Raw genomic sequence first — 15,424 nt, 5'->3', positions numbered from 1 at the left:
TACTACATGTATGTATACGTATTAGTATTAGTTGATATACCGAAAGCTCTTTCCTTATGTAACATCTTCCCGTCTTAAATTTAAACAAAATCATATCTAAAAGAAAATTGTATTTGTCACACTTTTTATATGTCTTAAAAAGCACAATCGATTTTCATGGCTTGGAATTTATTGCATTTGTCTCCCTCCTGAATACAAGGATTAAAACTTACAAAAAAAAATAGGTAACTTAGAAAATAATAATGAGTTTGTGAACCGTCAAACGTTTAATATTGAAACGGAACTATGGTATCCGGATGTACAACGCGATTTATCTTGTTATTTTTAATTTAACCCGACGATTCGGTTACTTCTACACTACTACAGCAACCGAATTCATGGAGCGACGAGATGTAAGTGGGTGTGCGAAAATATTATATTATAATATATTCTTTCAATAAACACAATATCTTACTAGTGACGTATTTTGCATTTTATAAAATATAGAATAATATGAATAATGAAAAGGGTTTACATATATTATCTAATTTGTATTTGTGTGTTCAGGAACTTTTAGTAAAATCATGAATAAGGTTCATATTATCTGTGACATTACAATTATTGAATGTTAGTCGGTACGAAGGCGCTGGGTCGCGGGGTATGTAACAGATTTAACAATTATAGTTGATAGACACGTGAGAATATTGCTAACTTACTGATTTTCAAACTAACTAAAATATGTTATTTGAAAACAGCCAAAATATAAATTTTCCAGAATGTGTTCATTTTGTCTGCTGTTTAGTTTTTGAAATATTTCTAACTTACAAATTTTCATCTTAAAGCCAGTATTGTTAGCGAGTCGCTTGTTTAAAGGCTTGTCAAATAATGGGTATGATGAAACAGTGTTGAAAATTTGTAATCTTTTTTAAGAGAGCAATTAGTTCCCTGATGGTATCGTAACTAAATATGCAAATATAATTTGAAAGACGGTTCTTAGACTTGATTCATTTTTATTAACGTTATTAGTGTACGGGTTTTAAATTTTTTATTTCTTATAAAAAATTAAACCACTCGATAGAATTATTTTAATATTACTCTACATATTAAAAAAATTACACTACGTAATGAGATCTAAGATTTTCGCGAGTATTCATTTAAATAATACTAGTTTTATTTAATTACACTACGTGTTATAATAATTACAACTATAACTGTTTATCAATAAAGATTTTTGATACAAAAATATGACTGAATTTATACAGAAAATATTGTGAGTAACTCACTTGACTATTTAAATAGTTATATTCGTAATTGTATTAATCATTATATTTATACAAATTTCATGCATTACTTAATAGGTGGGTTCTTCTGTCGCTGGACGCTCGGTTCATTTCTTTTAGACATTTCAATTAAAATGTTTAAACGAGGCAGTTTTAATATATATGAGAATAAAATTTTAATTTGTAAATTTCTGTTATTTTAATTCAGTTTTAAGCTTTGTAATTGCGACCAACTGTCATTTCTCACACGAGTTGAGTGTTATAGAAATTCCTGGGGGCTCTTAAAATGCAGTGAAAAGTGTTTTTTGCGAGCATCCACAAACAAAAAAGAATATATATATGATAGATCTTTTTTAAATAACCAACATTGTTATCATGTTCAATTCGTCATTGTATTATATACTTATATATATATATATATATATATATATATATATATATATATATATATATATATAATAAATCGCGAGTATTAATTTAAATGAAACTAATATTTTCGGATTACTACGAATTTGAATCTATTAGTTTGCTTTTAAATTATGCTTATGAGGCGTGTAATGAGAAATATATAATAAATCAATTATTATTTATTTTATGTTCATCAAAATTTTTTATGTTCTAATCTGTTTTGTGCATTATTAAATGTTGAACAAGATAATAACGACAATATTTCCGGATCCGTAGAAATTGCGGTCGCTAATGAAAAAAGTTCTTATATATTTAGATGACCCCGAAGAAGCTTTATCGTACACTCTGATGCAATAACAGACGAGAAATTAATTTTATAAAGTTTTTATAGTTTATGATGGAAACGCTGGTTAAAGAGATCGTTGTACTTGAAGTACATTTTAGTTTTGCTACTAGTTTATACGAGAATAGTAAACATTTTACTATAAACTTTCATTAATTCCGTTTTCTGTGCGGGGATGTTACTATCACAGGCTAGTCACAAGTGAGGCAGAAAGGCAGAAAATTTGGTTGTTTAGAAGAAATAACATATATAAAACAAAAAAAAATCTCTATTCTCAAAATCATGGAAGAAATAGTGCGAGGAATTCAGGAACATCTTTTCGTTCTGAATACTCCAAGATTCGAGATATCAGTGACATATATGTATATGGCTTACTAATTAAATACAATGGTCAAACAGTCCAAGGTCTCAAGTTGCAACGAAGTGACGAAAGGTCTAAATCAAAGGAATTGATTAGAAGTGTCTCAACACCTACCGGTCTTAAGAAATAACGTCTTAGTGAAACAAAATATTAAATCAAAACAACAATGTAAAACATAGTTTACTTAGTGTAGATACGTAATTGTCTTGTAATATATTTCTCTTGCAAGATAGCTAAAAGTAACCGCTTTAAGTCCGTTTTGCCTTACTACTTCATATAATCCACTTATATTCCTGTTCCTGATTCAATGATTTAACAGAAACTGGTGCTTCTGAAATTTTAAAAAATCTGAGCAAGTACAAATTTTTAGTTAAAGTTCAGAAATTACAACACATATAACTTGAATCTCCTTTTCAGGAATAGTAAGGACAAAACAATTACGCTTGATTCAAAAAACTCACAAAACAGAGACATCGCTTTGTCCGTCGGTCAGCATGCGAGAATTTTCCGCAATCTTTTATTATTTCTTCACTCTGCTCAATATTCGAGACAGCAATTAACTTTCCGTTTCTGAATCAGCAATAGCAATAAAATTGTTACGTAAAAAATATTTTTACTAACATCTTTTATTTAAAAATATATATTTCATGGGTGATAAATAATGTACCTTTAATGTACATTCTGTGGTATTGATAATAAACATTAGGAGAATGTCTCTCGTTAGTAAGGGGTTTGAAGGGATAATAAGGGATCCAATAAACTAACGCATTTATAACACATATTTAAATCGAGGCCTCATTCCATCTGTAGGAAGGATGAGAATATTTATTGTAATGTTTCTTTCACTGTTCAATACTTAATGCTCCGCAATAAAAAATTCCACACAATGCGTGCTAGGTCGCATCAAAGAAGTTATTTTGTTATATGCAGAAGTTTTACTTTATTCTAAGGACCTGGCGTTAACGATCAGTGATTTTCATATTTTTTTGTTTTAACAATGTACGTTTTCAGTGGTGAATTCAAAACAAATCCATCATTTGGGAATGTGAACCCTTTGCGAGACGCTGTGATGGATGAGGTCAGGGCACGAGAAGTGTGAATGTTATGCCGTTTTGGTTTAAAAAAAATAGTCTTCTAAAAAATTGTTATACCTTGCTTTATTTCTATAATATGTCTTAGTTTAAATTTAAATACTTAATAATATGATTGTTATAGAATATAGTGGTCCATTTTATAAAATTACTTTAAATTGTGGATCATCGTCGCAAAAATCTTCTTTAGCACACAGTTTTTACGTGTAGGAAATGTGTGAAATATAACATTCCATTATAATAAAGAGATAACAATATCATAAAATGACTGTATCTTGTAGTTGCAAGTTATTCTGTCGCTTTATTGTAGGAGAGACTCAAATAAAAAATATATAGCCCTAGTTTCCTATCTTAATTCCATTATTCTTTTTTTCTTCCGCTGTCCCTAAGACAATGAAAAGCAAAAACGTACGCCCACGGATATATGTTACTTATAGTGGAGATCTAAAATTGAAAAAAAAAAAAACAATAAATGTCGTTTGTCTGTCTGTGTATACATTTAAGTCGTCATATCGATTCGTATCCTGATTCTGATACGAGTACAAGTATTTAAAAACTTTTATTAAACCTATACAATTCATTAATAAAGAACGTAACAAAGTTAAAAAAAAAATAGTTTTTAAATATCTCCAACAATAATTTCGTACACTGTGGGTGTGAATTTAATTCTTAAAGGATTTGTAAAATGCGATGAAAAATGTTTTTCCTGAGTAATTAGCATCCAACAGACGATCTTTTGACACATATTTATTTTTAAATCGTCTTTACTTAAATACAAGCGATTGTTTGATCGTATTTCTTTAAATTCACTTATAATTTTTTATATGTATATCCTATATATATATATTTTACTTTTAAAATGAGTTCTTATTATAGCAAATCTATTTTAAATACCAGATTGTAGATATAATTTTGTAGACTTAATAAAAACTTCTATAAAAATTAACATTAAATAACAACATTCGATTTTCTTTTTATATATGAATTAATTTAAGATTATTTCTATATATTTTATTCTATACCAGTACAGATATTGAGTGTAAGAATGCGAAACAGATGTAACTCTATATTATAATAATATGGTACAGATAAATCAACATGTTGGTCTCTGACTTGTTCCGTTGGTTACAGATGATAAGGCGATAGGCTTCATGTCACTAATCGTTGTACAGCTACGTTCAGTTGTCATTTAGGTACCCTTTTAACCGTCATTGCTTGGGCGAACTATTTTTCTTAAAATACCATATTTAGTGTCAGTTTCCGGTTTGCTTTAATAGTATTATAATTATATTTATTACCGTCCAGACTTAGCCCATAAAAATATTCGCTATAAGCTCTGAACAAAAATAAACTATGTTAAGAAAGTACACTATTAAAGTTCGTCCAAGAAAACTTTGATCGAGTTTGTTTCGCAATAAGCAGGTGCGATGACATCCAGGAAAGTAAATAATAAATTCTTATGCCATCAACGTCACCGAGGATACTGCCGGCTACTTGGAAATTTAACTTTCATTTAAATGAAAATCAAAAATAAACTCAGATCCTCCGCTTCATTTACAAATATTTTTTTCTTTCTGATTTTTGAATGCGTTTTTATTATGTACTAAATACATGTATTTTTTTATATTTTCGACTTTACATATTGTTTGTTTAACGGACGTAATTGGTTGTCAATGAGCTGAAAATACTTTGATGTTAAAATATATTTTCCTTTATTTGGATTTAAATAATATTCTTAAAACATTCTTAGCTAATTGAATCTTATTGCGGAAAGCATTTTAAGAGAGATGATCAAACTTTGACGAACACTTGCTTATATAAATTAGTTTCTTTACACTTTTGTACAAAAGTATTACTCGATTTTTTCATTATTCGATTGTTCAATCACGTTCCACATTTATTTTGTGTTCAAAACAAAAACCTGAACTAGCCAGTTAATAACATGTATAATATTATTTTTATATTTTTCGTATCCAAAACGTCACTATAACACTGTTGATGTTACACAAACAAAACATAACAAACGTGCAACCGAAAATAAACAAATTTGTTTTTATTTAAATTATATGTTACAATGAGAGCTCTCAAAGCCCACATCGTTGGAGGTCAAACGTATTCATTCCCTTCGTTCGTATGCCCTTTGTTCTTGAAACAATAAATATCGTATCGATTCCTCAAGCAATTACTGTCTCAGCGAGTATTTTGCATTGTTTTCATCATTCCCTTTTTGTTATTTTACCAGTAATAAGAAAAATAGAAAGAGTTGTTTTACAATTTACTCACTATAAATAATGTAAGAATAATTTATTCTAAGTCTTTTTAAATGTAATACAATATTTTTAAAATGTCGTCCGGCTAAATATACAGATATTGCAGTTAACCTTTGTTTAATGTAGGAAAGAAAGTTTAAAATGTTTTTATTTATTATATTTTTACTAAAGCAACTCTTATTAAGAAGTTAAAAACCAGATTCAATGCTGTGACAAAGAAAACTAGGAACGTGATCTAAAAAAACTAAATCTAAGTAAAAAATACTTTTACCATTCACTATACCGAAGGAAAATGGTAGAGAGATGACACTGATAAGTCAAATTTCGTAAAATCACGTTTTCTGCATAAATACTTTAAAATTCTTTTACAAGACTTTACAGGTCTTTTTTTACATGGAGAAAAACTTATATTAATAATATTTAAGTAATTAAAGTAGTGTTTTAGAGTTCTTAGCTCATTTTTTAATCATTATTGTTTTTTGATTGCAACTGAAAATTCATTTTGAAAAGTTAAATGTAGCAGTGCATTGTTCAATACAAAAAAATATTAATTCTCATGCACTGTTTGGGTTTTTATTTCATGTGTATGACGTATGTAATGTGTACACATTACAAAAAATAATCGATGTGGGCACGTTAAAGATAAATTTTGATTCCTTCAGTAGTTGAAATGATTCTTTGCTAAAGTAAGCTAAAGAAAGTAATGTTATTAATAATAACCTAAATTAGTTGGACTCAATTTGTTAGTTATAGTTAATTGAGAAAAATATTTAACTTTTCAATATATTGAAATGTGTAGTTTAACTTTTAAGAATGTTTCCGGCCAGCCGCCTCTTCCTTGGCATCACCAAACTGTAACAAAATGGCGGCCGTGTTGAGAAAGTGGTTGAACAGTGAAGGACACGGATTTGAAAAATATTGTGATATGTATTATAATAAATAATATTCCGTAAAGTGCGATGAATAAGAAAATCAGTCTAGCCATCACACTCTTGAAAGCTTACGTGTTCACTGTTCACGCTTAAGCTGTTTTTGACTTTTTTTCGCATACCTAAGTTTTATTTCTTTTCATTGGGGCTAGCCCTAGAGAAACAGTTTTTTTTATAAAGCATATGCTTATAATAGACTCGGACTGTAGACGTCTACGAACATTAGAAATTACTTAATGTGGAGTAAGTTTTATGAGACTGGTGGATTTACATCCTAAGTTCAACTTCATCTTGGCATTGGAGAGTTGAACTTAGTTACGCGACGCTATGTAAAAATCAAACAAATTTATACACGTTGCATATGCTCAACGGCTGTAATAAAGAATATGTGTCCTGTTACGTAACATCATTCAACCAAATGTTTTTGTTTCATTGAAAGCCTGTTTTTTAAACTGACCGACGTTTGGAACGGTCGGCTTTCAACCCGCATTCGTTTTGTACAATCATATTGACTTATAATATTAAAATAATTTGAATATAAATACGGACAATACAATGAAGTGAAAGGGTTTACTTCATAAATTATATATAAATAAATATGTTGTTACTGATATTCTCGTAACGTTCATATTATTTTTGTTTTATTTACAGTTCATTAAGGAGGTGTTATGTATTCACCAAATTTATTGCAAATATGAGCCATTTTTAAGAATTGTTTCTGTGAGGATAACTCATCCACATATAAAAGAACAAAACCTGGAAAATTAAAGAAACTTTGTGACTGTGCTAGGTGTTCAAATGGATCACATGATTTTCACCATATAGTTAGACCAAATAGGACAATTATTTTACAGAAAAGTAATTTGTAGGTAGCGCTTAAAGTATTGTTTCATACCAACTATTTTATCGTTTGTCTTCTATAAACCCAATAACGTTTGTGTTCATACCAGACCAAACTTGGTATCTAGAGCTTTATGTGAACTTAAAGAGGATATTAAGGTTACCTTCCTTCGTTCTTCTAATTACTTATAGGTACCTACTGGTGCGGGTTAATAATCCTAAAATAACTGTAGCTGTCATAGATTGCAGAACAGTGTACAGGGATGTTGCAAGCAGATTGACCATTTCGAAGATGTTTTTAAAAGAGTTCCTGAATTGACGAGTTGCAAGCTTGGAAAAGCCGAAGAGGGAGACCAGATTAAAGTTTGCATATGTCTGGAATGAGAAGATAAAACTATCAGGCGTTATCAGCATAAGGCACAGATACTGACCGCTAAGCGGACTACCGAATGTTATAAATATGCGGAAAGTAAGATTTACAAGTTGGACGGGCTACAAGTTAAAATGGCGCTTATATGTCCAAGGGATATGTCTTCAGGTAGTTAGTGTCTCATATCATAGATTGTTAAGGGTCTCTGGTGAGTTTAATGCTGCATTAATTGATTTGTCAGCTTATTTCAAATATCTTTATCTTATTCCGTTTTTGAAAACCGCACTTCAGCTTTCATTCACGATATGAGCGATGTTTGGTTGTTTATCCATGTGAGTATGTCATATCCAAAGAAATCTTCAAAGGGCATAACGTGTTTTCGCAAATTCTACTCAATATATAAATTAAGGCATTATGGACGAAAAACAATTCTCTACGAGAAACAAAGCTTCCACCTACCTATATCGTCTTTGTTGAGTCTTTACCCAAACTCGTCCTTAATCGTGATAGTATTCACCATAAGTATTTTCTCTTGTCGTTGGTTCCTGGAATATTTCGTAAACAAAACTCTTGACCATTTTTATAAGACCAGCCCAGCGTATTCGCAGTTTTTTTTTAACCAAACTGTTGGATTAAATGCACATGAATTACTCAATATAATTCCACCATGCCTCTTACCATCACATGTCAAGACGACCAGCTAGCTTTTACTCTTTCGTTTAAACCTAACTGGCATGCGGACCCACTTCCTTCTTTCTCATAAAGCCAGCAAAAGATTGGCAAAATTTGTATCCAGTTGTGATGTAAAAAAGAAAAATGTGTTGCTTTAGTGACAGCAGCCACCTCAAGATAAACCAACTCTAATCCAACGAATGCTGGTTATTCGTGGTTTCTGACCCGGTTCGAAGTAATTTTTATGTATTTTAAGGCACTTTTAGAGGTACAATAATCCCAATAAACTTTAGACTTTCAAAACCACAACTCAAAACACTAAACATAATTGCGCGAATCAAAACATTCTTTACGAAAATGTCAGAATTTAATTAAATTCCAAAACACAAACCAATATTCAATTCAACCATGTTAATTGCTCTCTTTTGGTGAAAGTTAAGATTATTTATATTCACTTACATTAAGATACAAACTTAAAAAGCCCTCGCATGTTATGAGTTTGTTGAAGACTCCGAGCCGCTAAATGTATTAGTGAGAACACATTTGTTTTTGCAGCTTTCGATTTATGAGTTTCAGTTTAATTAATTTGCCTGTTATTGAATCCCTCGGGAATCTCTCGGAACAGAACATGCCTACGTTATATAATTAATCTGGATTTCGATTATTGTTTTTAATCATTTTTACTTCAGGAGCTTAATATTATTAGGTAGAAGTTTCAGAAGTCAGAATTTGGTCACAACTTTCAACTTCGATTTTTTGGAGCACTTTTCTTAATCCTGTATGAATGTAGCTCTTCCACTTACTAAATACTCACAATGTAATGGTTACATTATATATTATTTGAAATCTCTTTTGATAGTAAACATGTCATTCTGATGATTCTTATACATTTCAATTCAGATCAAGGACACCTAAAACATTGAAAAATTTAATAAAAAGCTATGAGAAACTCAAAAATCATCTATTACATGTTCAATAAACTGCTATAACTTGAGGTAAAACAATAAATTAACATATAAAAATATTAAATAATGTTATTTAAATGCTAAGTAACAATCGGTTCAGTGTAAGGAAATCACCTAAAATTTTTCTTGTAACCTTAGTATTGTTATAATAGAAGTACTAGCCTGAAAATAAATGATAATATTTTATATACGTTAAGCGATTCAAAATAAGTGGATTATTAGAATTTTAATGAGTATTTTCCAGAATACAGCATTTCACGGGATTATATAGAACATTGTGGTTTCACACGGGATTAATATACAGTGCACCACACCACAGCACCACACCACATGCAGCACCACAGCGCGGAACATTAGGAAAATTTAAAGTATATAATTGACCAGTACTTAAGATTATTTGGGTGAAAAAATGTGGAATGAAGCTAACCGTTAAAACTGATATAAAATAGTCTTGTTACTCCTAATATAACAGCATTTCCATACACAGTATTTTAATACTGCCAATTATCATATTAATATTTGATGCTTATATAAAAAGTTAATATTTTTTATATTATGGCTATACAAAAACCATTTTGAAAGATGTAGAACTTTTTTTTAACTATAATATTTATTGGAACATTTAAATTGCTTGAACGTTCTCTTAGTGATTGTATAAAAATAGGTAGTTTCGATATTTTGTATAATTAGTTTCTTTGTAATGAGATCTCAGGCTTTCGCGAGTCATTTAAATAATAACTTTTTGGATTTACTACGTGAATTTTTATTATTTTAAACTACATAATCCCGTTTTTCGGTTACTTTTCAGCAACCGTGATCACGGGCATCTAGTCGGTCCAACGCCCAACGTCGGGATTATGTATTTTAAAGTAATAAAAATTCACGTAGTAAATCCGAAAAGGTATTAATTTTAGTTTCTTTGTCTTGAAATAAAAAGTAAAAAGCTGTAGAGACGTCTCCTAACTGAAGTAACACGACTTTAATATCATACTTGAAATAAACTCACCGTCTACATTTTTAAACTATGTGAAAACTCCAAGCGTTAGCTGGATTATAATTTAAAATATATCAAAATAAAGCCAAATTTTCGTTCCGATATTCACATGTTCGTAGCGATAAATAACCTTACCAAAATAAGTGAAGTGAATCCATTCTCTAAACTAATGGATGATTTGTTATATCAACTCGTAAAAGTAACAAACATACAAAGGTAGACACGTTTTACAACACGCTCTGCTTCATGACTCAGACAAGCTTAGCGTGACATTTTATTTTTAAATGAGCGGACATTTCGTTTGAAAGCTTTTTTCTCGTAGTATTGAGGCTTAATTAAAACCCGGTGCGATGGCACCGCTTCCTAAATTGACTTTTCGAAACTTGTAATTCTTTGTCTGAATCTCGTTTGACGTCGGAGCATCTGACTTTATATCTTATGCTATTGTTACGACAGACTTTTCTCTCATCTTGCCTAAATTATTTTACTTTGTAATTTGGAGATATGTACATTTTAATGGTTAAATATTTATTATTGTTTAGTTCTAACAAACTCATTTAGGCAAAGAAGATTTCAAGTATTCACACCGCTGGACATAAAATACTAATATTCTTAAATAGTTGGACTATATATAATATATATGTATAAAGTCTAGTGTACGTTCGTTATCTGCAACTTAAAGTGCAATGAGAATCAGGTCAACCATTCCATTGATGGAGCATACAAACAAAACATCCTTTGTTAAAATAAACATCACTTTGAAAAATAAAGTATGCTTGGAAATAAAATCTATATCTGTAACTTCTAGTAATAATAGTAAATATATATTAAAAATATCAAACAGTGAGACCACTCACATTGCTTTTATTTGCTTTTGCTTGCGAGTTGCTTTTATTTAGATGATTGATGACGTCATCTATATGTGACATTCATAAAGGTCGCAATGACGAAATCATCAATTGAATAAATCTCATTACAACTGTTATGTAAAAAGTAGTGGTAAAATTCCACTTTGATAATTATTACCAGAAAATTTTGTATTATTTTATACTTAAGTTATATCAATCGCTACTCATCTCTTCTAGGTTCGATTCAATAGACTGAGATCTAACTTCAAAAAAAAAAATTAAAAATGATTTAGAATTAAAGAAAAATAATTTATTTTTTTTATGTACATGAACACATCCATTACAAAATTAACAAGAATATGTTATGAAGAAGCAGTTATTTTAAAATATTTTATAAGCCTTTGCATTAATCTTAGTTTAATTGAATTTAAGTAAAATTTGTTTATGTATTTACTTTTATTTTTATAGATTGGTTTGGATAATATGCTAGCCAAAAATTTTTTTTTGTCTCGCTTAGAGGTATATGTGATGACTATTCTTCCAAAGATGAGATGAAATTTATTTTGAGTTCGAGGCCTGAGTGGTGGGTTTACCAACTGCCACTTCTTGGCAACCAAGACTATATCTATTCTACATATAATGGCCCTTAATACCCATCCCTCCTCATCCAAGCAAACAAGGCTGGTCTCATCAGTAATCTCTTTACGATGAATACCGAACACCAAAAACAATATAATTTGAATGTGGCCAACAAGCAACAATCTATACAGCTACTATGCAATACTGGCCACCAAAGCTATCAGTCTGCCACGACCAAAACTGCCAGCTACAGATACAGATAGGTGATGTCAGGTGTCAATTATATAGTATCCGCTACCCCCCAGTTTTCAGTGTAGCCAAAACGGCGTAAAGATAAATGTTCCACTAACTGCTGTTACTTTTATTTAATAAAAGATATACTTGCTTACTACAAAATTGACACTAAAGTGACGTGAAAGAGTGACACCATACCAATCCAGACAAAATTTGAACGGCAATCAAATGACGATGAATGAATGAATTCAGGCTCTGCCGCTTATACTGATCAACTTCGTACATCTCAACTTCATCCCAACTTTGTACATTCAATAGAAAGATATTCTTTGTAACTGAGGGAGAATAAAATAGAAGTCTCTCAGAACAATCATTAAATTGCTAATTAAAAATCAATAGAAACAGTTTTTTATTCTTACGATGTATAAGTTATATGTCATTCTACATGTGTCTGAAGTTTGACATACTTTCAGCAACTCCTACCTTTTATTTTCATTCTGAATAATTAGATTAGTGCTAAAAAAAGAAATTGGTTAGAAACTTAATACTACCAAAAATTACATACTATTCATAAATTGTGCATAACAAGTGTTTTAATTTTATTGCTCCCAAATAAAACTTTAAATACTTCTTTAATCTAATGAATCATAAAATCTTTACAATGTTTCAGTGTGTTTGTTAGCAAATAGTGACGTACAAAGTCGCAATGTAGCTGTTGATAATTTGTTTTATGACTTGAGTTTCTAAAGTGCTTCACATAGTTTATAGGCAACTACAGTGTTCTCTGCATTTGTTGGTTTTCTGTTAACCAACATAGTCAAACTTTTTAATAATTGAAATAATCTTTGGAAATTATATATTGTGTTTGGTGGAACTTTAAATTTAATTTTCAATTTATCAACGAGATCAACAGATAATAATGGCTGTGTATCCAAAGATGACCAATTCCACTCCAAATTGTTTCATGGAACCAACTACCAAGTTATGTCAATTGTCAGTGATTAGTTGAAACTACATACAACACAGAATACTACATACAATAATGGCAAAATATTGTACAAAATCTTTAATTATTCATAATTGAATAAACTTAATTTTTTTTTTCAGATACTGATGATGATCAAATTATTGTCCGGAATAATGTATTCAGTCTTTATACTATAAAAGAGAAATATAATTATTATAATTCATTACAGTTTATGGGTGTTTTGTATGGGGAAGCAACTCCCAAAAAGTGTCCGGCAATGGATAAGGTGATTTCTACATATATCTTGAAGAAAATATAAGAAAATTGAAGTTTATACTTTAATTAATTTAAGGTACTATTTTACCCCTTTACTACTTCTTACCTGACCTATCAAATTTCTCACATTCCTCATTCCACATTCTCAGCTATGTTTGAAAAGTACACAGAGAAATTTTCAGCTTTTATAAAACAACGAAGGTCCAAGCCGTCGTGGACTCTTCGACTATATGATTGCTATTGTGAGACCAAGTCCGTACAGTTTAGTTATCTTATAAGTATATACCTAGCTATGTACTTGTATTAATGTGTGTTTAAATATATTTAATATAATTATGCATACTATCCCAAATCTCAAAGCTTAAAAAATAAAAACAAACTCAAAAACAATGAGACCCAAAAAAATTACTCCAACTTACATTTTAAAATAACTTAATTTTTTTTATTTAAAAAATGAGTTATTTCAATTCAATTTCTAAAAAATATTCCGTTGACATCTAATTAAAATATTAGTTAAATTATATGTTTAAGCTTATAAAGGATTCAATTCAATACCTGGGAAATTTATTCACGTCTTGCCTATTTGATGAATAGCCTAATAATCCTATTTCTCACATTTAAATAGATATTTTCAAACACTCTCACAAACACATTTTGAATATTTATTTAACACAAAATTTACTAAACAAAAAACAGCGGTTAACGTTAACGACTTTGAAGTTTATGAAGTCCTAAACAGACACGCAGCATACAGCATTACATGTAATAACCTTTTTTTGCAGGGTTTAAAAGGGAAAATTATTTACGTATTCAGTTCAAAAGGAAAGTCCGGAGCAATTAAAATTCCATCAATACTTTCCCACAGAAACAGGAAGGATAATATAATTTATAATGTAATATGCAATCGCCAATCACGTTTTCAGGATATGGAGGAAATTAATTGAAATCATAATAATGGTTTTACATTGAGTATTTTTTGCTTGTTTTTAAAAGTCTGTACCGAAAACAAATGTACCGTTAGGGTACATCTACTTATGTATATATGAATTTATTTTCAGACAAAGGCATTCATAGTTATAATTAACTAATATTCATAAACATTCAATAAATTAAACTTGTATTTTATAAATGAACTACATATTTTGAAATTGGTCGTTGATGATTAAAAGCTTTTCCAGCCATAAACCATATTGGAGGGCGTAAGTTAGGTATAATGTTAAGCAACTAGAATTAATAAATTGGGTGAGATCCAGCAGATTAAGTAACTAGGAGTGACGTGGAACTGCAGATGTGATGGAAAGAGGTCAACGTTGGATATCACGCTGTTGCAGTTGTTAATATAGACTGTCCCTACTGGACACACACATTATACATAGCAGATCTACGAATATAAGTTGACTAACTTTGTTATTTACGACTATTTGGACAGCTGGTTGTCCCTTTTCTCAACGAATCAAAATTTTTGCTATGATCTTCTGTTCTCTATAAGACTAGGGAGTGCCTATAGGTACTTACTTATTTTATGAAAAATGTTGATTATGTAGGTACTGCTCCAAAGCGCCTAAGTAAGACTGGCAAATACAATTTTAGTATTGTACTGAAAGAAAGAATAACCCTTTAGCATTCCCATCTAATGCATAAAACGCCCTTGTTATAATCGTTTCATTAAAATCATCTTTGAAAGGGTAGTACTGTATTGGTCGAGCGAGACCACGATCATGCTCAACCTCACTAAGTAGAGCTAGGCTATAGAACCTATAATAATTATAATAAAATATAAGTAATCAACAACACTATAGAAATTAGATATCTTCGAATAAACGAGGGATAGTTGTAAAATATGTTATACAAAGTCAAACGGAAATGTAAAATTATTTTTTTTTTCATAAAGGACTAATGAATTTCAGTCATAAAATATATGTTTTTTTGTGTATGAGGTATCTTTTGTGTAATTTAATAGCCATGGAATCAACGAGTCATGATGGTTTTGCAGATTGACATTCCATCAATCCATCATT

The 15,424-nt window shown here is 30.0% G+C and overlaps 1 long non-coding RNA gene across 1 annotated transcript; it reads left to right on the top strand.

Annotated features, from left to right (window-relative positions):
• Positions 1 to 13,075: 13,075 nt before the first annotated feature.
• Positions 13,076 to 15,212, top strand: LOC133320051 (uncharacterized). Its single transcript, XR_009753505.1, has 3 exons — positions 13,076 to 13,156; positions 13,271 to 13,482; positions 14,189 to 15,212. It is a non-coding gene; the product is annotated as an uncharacterized LOC133320051 (long non-coding RNA).
• Positions 15,213 to 15,424: the final 212 nt, after the last annotated feature.

The sequence above is a fragment of the Danaus plexippus genome (genome assembly GCF_018135715.1).
Source record: "Danaus plexippus chromosome 3 unlocalized genomic scaffold, MEX_DaPlex mxdp_25, whole genome shotgun sequence".
NCBI classification, from domain to species: Eukaryota; Metazoa; Arthropoda; class Insecta; order Lepidoptera; family Nymphalidae; genus Danaus; species Danaus plexippus.
This window is presented reverse-complemented; position numbering and strand designations above follow the sequence as displayed.